At 44.3% G+C, this 10,012-nt stretch overlaps 1 pseudogene; it reads left to right on the top strand.

The window, feature by feature from the left end:
• Positions 1–2,737: 2,737 nt before the first annotated feature.
• On the top strand, positions 2,738–9,079 carry LOC117020046 (heterogeneous nuclear ribonucleoprotein D-like; annotated as a pseudogene).
• The last annotated feature ends 933 nt before the right edge of the window (positions 9,080–10,012 follow it).

The raw sequence follows: 10,012 nt of genomic DNA, 5'->3' as shown, positions 1-10,012 counted from the left end.
TGAAAGAACTAATCTGCTCATCACGGTTTAGTCTTTCTGGCAACAAGCCCCTATTCTGAAGCTATCTAGTTTTCCTACCCCACCCCACCCAACTGGAGTCATCCAATTTGCACACAAAAGACACTCATCACTCAGGAGATTCCAAGGGTTTTAGGAGCTCTTTGCCAGGAACCAGTGGCAAAGACCAAATGTGTATTTTTTCTATACCACAGGCAACTTGCTATATTACTCAGTAGTCCTTAGAGGGAGGAATAAGTAGGGGCTGAACTAGAGGTTCTCAAAGATCCCTCCTTGTTATCATGCAGCAGCCTACCCGTCTGTCCCCTCGTACCTGCCCCTAAGAAAAGGAGAGTCTGTGAGAGTAATCCTTTCAGGGACTTCGCTTCACCTTTGTGCTTACACCTTATGTCTCCCTGTTTGGCCCCAGGGGATGGCTGGTCAGCCAATGATTGGGTAAGATTCCCCATGGGGACCAACAGGAGAACCCACGGGGTTGATAGAGGTGGACATAGACCCCCATCTTCCCCCAGGTAAGGAGAGCTTCTGCCTTTGTGGCTGCATTCCTTCCCACAACCTGCTTGGGAAGAGATTCAATGATGTGTTAACATCAGTTCTCCATCTATTCATATCAGTAAGTTTCAGCATAAAGCTTTTGTCCCTTGGGAAGGTACATCCTGAGACTTACAGTTCCAGCTGCTAGCAGGCAAGGGTGATTAGCTCCAATCAGTTTCCTAGTATAGTGTATGAAATTCACAGACCGTGGAGAAAACAATGTTACTTCCTTGTGTGTTCATCAATAAAAGCCACAAGGTGGCCCGATTCGGGCCTCTCAGTCCTTTGAGGCTGTGAGACCCTTGGCTCCCTGTTTCATAACTTTCTTGATTTCGGTTTCTTTCTTAACCCTTCGCTGCCCCTTCTCATTTGCTCACTGTCTTTGTTGCGCTGGACACAACACCTCCCAATGGACATCTGTGGGTCACCCAGCAGAGCCTGGGTTCCTTTGTGTGGGATGGTTTCTAGGTCAGCACCATCCTGCACATCACCCTTCATAATCAAGCCCTAAGAGAAAGACCTGGAGAGACAAAAAGGTGAACAAAGATCATCTCTCATGTCTTTTAAGCTCCTTCATTGAGGATCTTAGCATCTGTAGCCCTCCATTTCCCAGGCTGAATCTTTGTGTTTGGGGAGCAGGACACAGGCCTTCTTTGGTAATTAAAATTCCTAATCCCCATTTTTCCAGGAGCTCACTTGGCTTTGGCTTGATCAATTTATGATGAAGACTTCTTTTCCTCCCCCTCCTACGCAAACATGCAAACATCTCATCTCTCCAGAGGGCAAAGAAGCTATAACAAGCTTTTCCGAGTGTGTGGACAGAGAGATGAAAATAAACTCTGCCCTAGGAGATTTTCTTCTCTGGATTATAAACCAATGTAGTTTCTGTGTGAAATCAGATCCATGTGGTCCTGATTCATTTCACACTGGGAAAGGTTTTGTGCATAAGAGAGATGGAGATCCCAGAGGCCCCTTTTAGTTGATTTAACAAATCCTTTTCAAGCTTCTATTCTTTCATTTGGAAGCAGAAATTGCTTGTTCTCCAAGCACACATATATGCCAGACACATGTGCACACACCCCACTGGTTTCAAATTTTGTATTTCTCCAAGTCCTGAAGACTGAAATATCCCCATGAACCAAGAGTTAGGGGACAATTTTCCCATCTTCTCCATTTAGCATCTGCTGGGAAATGCCTGAAAAAGGAGTCTAGGGAGAATCTACAAGAACCAGGAGGAAGGAGGCAAAGTGCTCCTCCTGCCCAAGAAAGCTGGCACTCCTGCAATGTCCTAGTTCAGAAGGACCGCCGTGGCTCCAGACCCACTTCTCAAGTCTGAGTTTAATTTCAGTTTTGGTGGGAGGTCCCTGAGCTAAGAATAAAGACCCAAAAGGTATGGGGTAGCCGTGAGACAGGTCACTGGGCAGGACTTCATCCATTCTCTGGGCAGGACTTTAACAAGACAAACAAATGAGAAACAAAAACTCATAGACACAGACAATAGTTTAGTGGTTACCAGAGGGTAAGGGGCGTGGGGAGTGCGAGATGAGGGTAAGGGGGATCAAATATATGGTGATGGAAGGAGAACTGACTCCGGGTGGTGAAAACACAGTGGGATTTATAGATGATGTAATACAGAATTGTACACCTGAAATCTATGTAATTTCACTAACAATTGTCACCCCAATAAATTGGAAAAAAAAAAAAAGACATCTATGACAACTCTTCATCCCAATGCCAGACACATCAGGAGGTAGATGGAGCAGAAATGGAGTCTAAAGAGTTTAGCTGTGGCCCCAGCAACCCTGCTGTGAAACCTTGGTCCAGTCACTTAACCACTGCACCTTGTTTCCTTGCCTGTACAATGAGTGTAATGAAATCTGATTACCTTACAGGAACAAAAGAGAGTGAATGTGAAGATAGTTTGTAAACTGCCAAGTCCTATGGAAAGGTGAAATATTAGGGGTACCTATCTTTGATGATGTTAGTAACATTCCTGTTTGTAAATGTTTTCAGGGCAAGGGGCACTCTAGCAACAACTGCCATTGTCTCATAACTGTTTGGGAAGTGCTTCCCAGCATCCACCTGAATTGCTTTTGAAACAACTTATGTTTTAGGTCATAAGTGGACCTAAGCATGTTTCACTGTGATGACCCAGCTGTTCTTACTGTCTGTGTGCATGCACTCCATGCGTGACCCACTACAGGATTATGAGCTGGGCGAGGGTGAGGAAGCCATGATGCTGGGACATTCTGCCCTCTGAGGCCTGGGCCACACAGAGCTTTGAGCAGCACAACACCTCCATTGCCCAACAAGTCAGAGTGAAGTTGGACTGCTGGAAGGGTCTCTGTGCTTTCCTCATCAGAAGTAAAGACATCTGAGCAGTTTTGTTTTTCAAATCAATGGGTGTGATAATCTACCCAGAACTTGAGTTATGAAATGTTTCATTTTTATCTGTGAAATTTGCACCCACTGACCTCATAACCTTCCTGAAAATGGGGGACTTTCTCACCTTCTACTTTCAATTTAATCTGCATCCGATGCTGGCAGATCAGGCCCACCTGCATCTTTTAGAGCCATTTCCTTCCACTTAGGAGTAAATGATAATTCCAGGGAGCCCAGCTGAGGGAATAGCACTCACCCAGGTGGGGTGATACTCCTTCTCTCTTGCTCTTTTAGGACCCTGCCTAGCAAACACAGAGGCTCCAGTGTGCTGGGCTTTGAAACCAGCCTCGGTCTGAACCCAATTTCAATCACGCAACCCCGTCTGTGAGCATAAACACTGGTGTTTCTCTCCTAATGACTCCCTTAACTGAGCTGATGGCTGCCCCCTCTCAGGGCCCTGTCAATAAGAGTGACAGAGAAAGATAACCCCTAGCCTCTGTGTCCCTCTGCACCTCCTCCCCTCTGTCTTTTTGAAGCAGAAGTGCCCAGATGGACGCAGTCCTTGGATGTACCCAGAGTTAAATGAGCGGAGAGACTAGTCTGAGCGACAGGAGTTGGGCTGCATGGTCCGCATGGGGCTCTCTCTCTCTCCTGCCAGGTCCTTCTCAGTTCCATCAACTTTGCCCTACATGTATTGTGTTAATGGGCTGGGAAGGAGAGATAACCCTGCTTGCCTGCCGAGAGGTGGGGGCTGCCATTTGTTGCCAACTTTAGCATTGGCGTGGGTGATGGGGTGGAACAGGGCTCAGGACCCAGGCAGGCCCTGGCTTGTGAACTGGCCTCCCATCATTACCTGACTTCAGGAAGAAGAAAACAGCTCTCACCCCACCCCAGAGTAACATGATGGGCATCTGTGATGCTGACGGAGCTGGAAGGAAAATTCCTCAGGTCCACTTTCCCCTTCATGATCCTCAGAGCCCTTCCTCAACACCGAGGGACACTCAATAATGTAAACTTCCATAGTGCAGTAAAAGGGTCTATGAATATGAATCCTTTTTATTTTAACTCTTCCATTTCTGCTATTGGATTTCATAATTCACTTATATGTTTGCTAAGCAGAAGAGGCTGCATGGTGAGGCTCCACTGAAGCAGAGGGAGAAGCAGCTTGGCAAGGTTGAATGTCACAGGCCTGAGTGGTGCTGAGACCCACCCCCATTGTCTCCATGCTGGACTTTGTTTGCAACATCCTGAGTTGGAGAGTTCTTCTTGCCATGCTTCATCATGCCATCTCTCAGCATGGAACTTGACACAATTTTATCAACTGAGGCAGGATGGTAAACTGGGAGACAGGAGCCCAGAGCAGAACTAGATGGGGCTTAGCAAAGACTGTCTCCTATATACAACCACATGACCTGGACATGAAGGTGGGCACCTGATAAGGGCAATCAATTCATAGGCTGACCAGGGTCCCATGAAATGCCAGGCACATAAAGCAATTAGCTCAACTAATCAGGGTCTCTCTCTATATATATGGAAAAAAGAAAAGAATAAAGCCATTGGCATGGGAGTGAAAAGTACTATGAAGAAAATTAAGTCAAGGCAAGAAGATGTATCATGACAAGGGTGCTATTTTTATGGGGGGGGTGGTCAGGGAAGGTCTCTTAGGAAGAGGCATAGGAGTCAAGTACCCCATTTTTACCTCCCTACTTAGTGTATCAGTTCCTCTGGAGTCCAAGACAACAGGCCCTGAGCTAAGCACTCACTACTAGGAGTAATGAGCAAAAGGGATGTCTATGAACCCCGGGGCCTGCCTATCTCTGAGTTCAGAGACACGGGGGAACACTGAGAAAGTGAAGAGACAGCCACTGCCTTCAGGGAGGTGGGGTAATTACACAAGAAAGGGCATAGGCATGTACACAGAAGCAGAAGAACAAATGCCAATTAGTGTGATGCAAAGTGACCATCTGTCAGGCAGTCTGCATGAGGGAAAGGGGCATCATTGGTCTCTATGATATTCTCCATACAAGTGCAATCTGAATGTCACATATTTCCCTAGCTGGGAAATAAAAAGGTATTTCCACTTACCTGAATGTCTAAATTTTGATGCTCCAGCTGTGTGGTGGAAGGAAGTTCAGTCTTTTAGGGGAGTCACTGCTCCCATATATTCCTGTGATTCTTCTGGGAAGTCCCATGTGGACACAGAGCACCCTGGCCTTATTTTGCTCTCACCATCTAAGTTCCAGGCTCAACAGCATCCCTGAGGTGTCACTTCTAGGACTCCATTCTATCACCAGTATTTTGCCACTGCCAAGCCTATTGCCACTGTGGTGAAACCCAAAGTCAGTGACTATAGATGATGTCTGATTTTGCCATCACTGGCAAAACTGAAACTCAATATGGTCATTCTTGAAAAGGGGAAATGCTCATAGCACAAGAGTAATGCAAAGGTTGGTACTTAAAATGTTATCCAGTTAGTCAAACAACTCATCCATTCCCCTGGACAGGTTGCTGGGAGGGCCTCCACCATGGCCCCCATCCCTGATAGCCATTCCAGAGCTTTCACAATCCAGGACATGCACTGCTCCAATGAGCCCTACCACCTGTTTCTACTCCAAGAGCAGCTCTGAGTTTGCAAACAAGGAGAATGCTTCCTCTCACTCAGTCAAGGAATGTCACATAGCAAGGATTTCTGAGCAGGAGCAGCCACATGTCACAGATAAAGGGACACATGTGCCCCCTTTATCTCAAGCCACACACAGGTCATCAAGGAGTTAGGTCACAAAGATGTGATGCATCAACACTCCCCTATGAAGGATGTAGCCTGTGATCTGCTCTGGCTTACCCCTCCAGCCATCTTTCTCACTCAAGTGAGTTCTTTTTGAGAGTCCCTGTCATTCTCCCGTGTGACTTGCTTTCCTTTGGGTCTCATCCATCCCACTGTTCAGTCCATCCCACCATCCATCAGACATATTTGTGTCTGTGCCCCAATAGTAGATGAGGTTTGTCCTTTAATCCCAGGAAGCTCCCTGGTCCTTATGTAAATCACTGCATGCATGTTGGGCAACGTAGTGACCAACAACTCCAAATATTAGGAATACCCAACACACCATTTTCCAGTCAAGATAGTGGAGTAGATAAATGCTGTGCTTGCCTCCTATCATGACCACATCAAAATTACAACTAAACTCCAGAACAACCGTCATTGAGAATGGCCTGAAATCTAGTTGAACAGAAGTTCTACAACTAAGGACATACAGAAAAAAGCCACCTTGTGATTGGTAGGAAGGGTGGAGATGCAGAATGAGCTGGTTCCACACCCGCATGTGGCAGTTAAACATTGAGAGGGATATCTCAGCTGTGGAGGTCTCCCCTGAGGAATGAGGGGTCCCAGCCTCACACCAGGCTCCCAGCCCAAGGTTACAGTCCTGGGAAAACAACTCTCCACAATTTCTGGCTGTGAAAACCAGCAGAGATCGTAGCTGAGTGAAACAGAGAGCCGCTGGAGTCCTAGGGCTTGCACATGAACTTACTCACTGACAGACTCACTCACTCTGAGCTCCTGTGCTGGGGCAGCAACTCAAAAGGCTCCAGGGACAAATAGGGAGGAACTGAGTTGTCTAGCTTCAGGGCAAGGGCTGGAGGGGCCATTTTCTCCCAGACAGAAGTGCTAGCAGAATCCACTATTTCTTTTTTGAGCCCTCACCCATCCTGGCATGCAGATGCAGATGGCTGCCATATCTGAGTCTCCATCAACCTGACTAACACCATTCACCCCACCCTGGTGATTCCCTGAGACTGTGCCCCATCCAAATTGTGGACCCACCGAAGCCACTTCCAGTAGCTTTTCCATACAAACAGCCTGTCTTGGCTCATATTACAGACTTTCCAAAAATCTCGTAAAGTTTCACAAACCCCAAACAAGCAGCATCTGGCCTCAGTGTGACCCATATCTCTTGCTGAGCATCCCAAGCCTGGCACTAGTGGCAGCCAGCCACAAATTATGGCTTGGCCTCTTGCAAGCACCTCCACGCCCAGTTCAGATGGCTGCCATCTGGGGATTGCTTTCTGGCTCATGCAGGTGGCACAGGCTGCAGCTGAACTTGGCCTGCAGTAGGACCCCTCACAGGCAGCCCTGGGATCAACACACCTGGTGGCCAGCATTAGACTAAGCCAGAGCACCACACAGCTGCCTCTGTGGGCAACACACCCATAGGGCAGATGGGGCAAGCATCAGAGCCCCACTAAAGTGAACCCTGCTCCATAGGGTCAGCCCCTGCACCACAGCACCTCCACTGTGGTCACAACCAGTCCTCACAACCAATCAGCCCAAGGGTGAATCTCTCCCATTGATGTGCAAACACCAACCAAGGCTTGACTGAAACAGGAGGGTACACACAACACACACAAGGGACACACCTGGAGCATCTGGCTCAGATGACCAGAGAAAATGCACCATTGGGCCCCACAGGACACCTACTACATAAGGCCACTCTACTAAGACTAGGAGACATAGCAGCTCTACCTAATACATAGAAACAAAAACAGGGAGGCAGCTAAAATGGGGAGACAAAGAAACATGTCCCAAATGAAAGAAAATAACAAAGCTCCAGAAAAAGAGCTAAACAAATTGGAGATAAACAATCAACTAGACACACAGTTCCAAACATTGTTTACAAGGATGCTCAATGAACTTAGGGGAAGAGTAGATAAACTCAGTGAGAAATTTAACAAAGAGATAGAAAACATAAAAATGGAGATAAAAAGCATTTAAAAATAAAGAGTCAGAATGAAGAATGAAATAACAACAACTGAAACAATGAACACCTTAAAAGGAATTAGCAGTAGATAAGGTGAAACAGAGGATCAAATCAGCAATTTAGAAGATAAGGTAGCAGAAAACACCAAAACAGAACAGCAAAAATAACCCAAAAAAGTGAGGAGAGTTTAAGGGGCCTTTGAGACAACATCAAGCATACCAACATTATCATCATAGGGATACCAGAAGGATGAGAGAGAGAACAAGGAATTGAAAACATATTTGAAGAAATAACGATGGAAAATTACCCTAACCTAGTGAAGGAAATAGATATACAAGCCAAAGAAGTGCAGAGTCCCAAACAAGATGAAACAAAAGAGGGCCACACCAAGACACATCATAATTAAAATGCCAAAGCTTAAAGACAAAGAAAGTTCTGATGTAATACAGAATTGTACACCAGAAATCTATGTAACTTTACTAAAAATTGTCACCCCAATAAACTTTAATTAAAAAAAAAAGACAAAGAAAGTTCTTAAAAACAGCAAGAGAGCTCTTCCGCTACCATTTTAAATCCAGCTCCACACAACACTCAGCCACCACTGCTGCCAAGACTCAGATTGCACACCAGCAACCCCCAGTCAACAACTCCACCACCATGGAGGACATGAATGAGTACAGCAACATAAAGAAATTTCAGAGGGATCCAAGATCAGTGCAAGCAAGAATCAATAGACTAATGATAAAATCTTTATTGGAGGCTTGAGATGGGACACAAGTAAGAAAGATCTCACTGAATATTTGTCTTGATTTGGGGAAGTTGTAGATTGCACAATTAAAACAGAACTAGTCACTAGACAATCAAGAGGATTTGGATTTGTGCTTTTTAAAGATACTGCTAGTGTTGATAAAGTTTTGGAACTGTAGGAAGACAAACTGGATGGCACATTGATAGATCCCAAAAGGGCCAAAACTTTAAAAGGGAAGCTCCCAAAAAGGTTTTTTTTTTTTGGATGGATTGAGCTCAGATACTTCTGAAGAACAAATTGAGGAATATTTTGGAACTTTTGGAGAGATTGAAAATATTGAATTTCCCATGGATGTAAAAGCAAATGAAAGAAGAGGATTTTGTTTTATCACATATACAGATGAAGAGCCAGTAAAGAAATTGTTAGAAAGCAGATATCATCAAATTGGTTCTGAGAAGTGTTAAATCAAGGTTACACAACCCAATATATAGACGATGTATTACAGAATTGTATACTTGAAACCTATGTAACTTTACTAACAATTGTCACCCCAATAAACTTTAATTTGAAATAATAATAATAATAATAATGCTTCAAAGTTGCACAACCCAAAGAGGTATATAGGTAGCAACAGCAATGACAAAAAGGAGGAAGAAGTGCTGCAGCTGGTGGACAAGGTGTTACTAGGGATTGTGGCTGAGGTCAGGGTCAAAACTGGAACCAAGGATTTAAAAACTATTATGATTAAGGATATGGATATTACAATAGTGCCTATGGTGGTGATCAAAACTATAGTGGCTATGGTGACTATGATTATACTGGGTATAAATACGGATATGCAGACTACAGTGGACAACAAAGCACTTATGGCAAGGCACCTCAAGGGTGTGGCAATCATCAAACCAATTATCAGCCATAATAAAGGAGGATACTGGGGAGAAAACAGGAGGAGATTGTTAAAGTAACCCATCTTGCAGAATGACATTGAAGATTGGCCTTCTGTTGATCTAAGATGATTATTTTGTAAAAGACTTTCTAGTGTACAAGACACAACTGTGTCCAATTGTATGTAGCCATCGATTAGTTTTCTTTGTTTTTACTTTGTCTTTTGCGCTCTGTGTTATGACTCAATGTGGACTTGTGTTTATACAAATTTTATTTGTATGAATTCATGTTAAACCTTAAATAAATGCTTCCTTATGTGAAAGGAAAAAAAAGCAAGAGAAAAGCAGTTATTTACAAGGGAGCTCCCATAAGACTGTCAGATGAGTTCTCAACAGACACTTTGAAGGCCAGAGGGATTGGCATGAAATATTCAAAGTGATGAAAACAAGGACCTGCAAACAAGATTACTCTACTAAGAAAAGCTATAATTTAGAATCAAAAGACAGATTAAAAAGCTTCCCAGACAAGAAAAAGGTAAAGGAATTCATCACCTCCAAGCAGTATTACAAGAAATGTTAGAGGGACTGCTTTAATAAGAAGAAAACAAAGAAGATCAAAAATATGAATAATAAAATGGAAATAACTACATATCAATCAACAATTAGATTAAATGCTCCAATCAAAAGAT

Source organism: Rhinolophus ferrumequinum, unplaced genomic scaffold (assembly GCF_004115265.2).
Source record: "Rhinolophus ferrumequinum isolate MPI-CBG mRhiFer1 unplaced genomic scaffold, mRhiFer1_v1.p scaffold_58_arrow_ctg1_1, whole genome shotgun sequence".
Classification (NCBI taxonomy): Eukaryota; Metazoa; Chordata; class Mammalia; order Chiroptera; family Rhinolophidae; genus Rhinolophus; species Rhinolophus ferrumequinum.
This window is presented reverse-complemented; position numbering and strand designations above follow the sequence as displayed.